Source organism: Leptonychotes weddellii, unplaced genomic scaffold (genome assembly GCF_054177405.1).
Source record: "Leptonychotes weddellii isolate Sample4059 unplaced genomic scaffold, ASM5417740v2 HiC_scaffold_83666, whole genome shotgun sequence".
NCBI classification, from domain to species: Eukaryota; Metazoa; Chordata; class Mammalia; order Carnivora; family Phocidae; genus Leptonychotes; species Leptonychotes weddellii.
The window spans coordinates 1-399 of NW_028054492.1; the positions used below are offsets into that span (position 1 = coordinate 1).

Here is a 399-nt window from a genome sequence, read left to right on the forward strand (position 1 = left end):
GGGCATCCAGCAGCTGCTGCAGGCCGAGAAGCGGGCCGCCGAGAAGGTGTCGGAGGCCCGCAAGCGAAAGAACCGGAGGCTGAAGCAGGCCAAAGAAGCAGCTCAGGCTGAAATTGAACAATACCACCTGCAAAGAGAGAAGGAGTTCAAGGCCAAGGAAGCTGCGGCTCTGGGATCCCATGGCAGCTGCAGCACCGAACTGGAGAAGGAGACCCAGGAGAAGATGACCATCCTCCAGGCCTACTTCCAGCAGAACAGGGATGAAGTCCTGGATAACCTGCTGGCCTTTGTCTGTGACATCCGGCCAGAAATCCATGAAAACTACCGCATAAGTGGATAGGGGAGGAAAGGAAGGAGCAGCTCTGCGTGCAGATTGGCATGTTAGATGCCTTCATGGAA

The 399-nt window shown here is 56.1% G+C and overlaps 1 pseudogene; it reads left to right on the forward strand.

Moving 5' to 3' along the window:
• The first annotated feature begins 4 nt into the window (after nucleotides 1-4).
• LOC145719932 (V-type proton ATPase subunit G 1 pseudogene) lies at nucleotides 5-374 on the forward strand (annotated as a pseudogene).
• The last annotated feature ends 25 nt before the right edge of the window (nucleotides 375-399 follow it).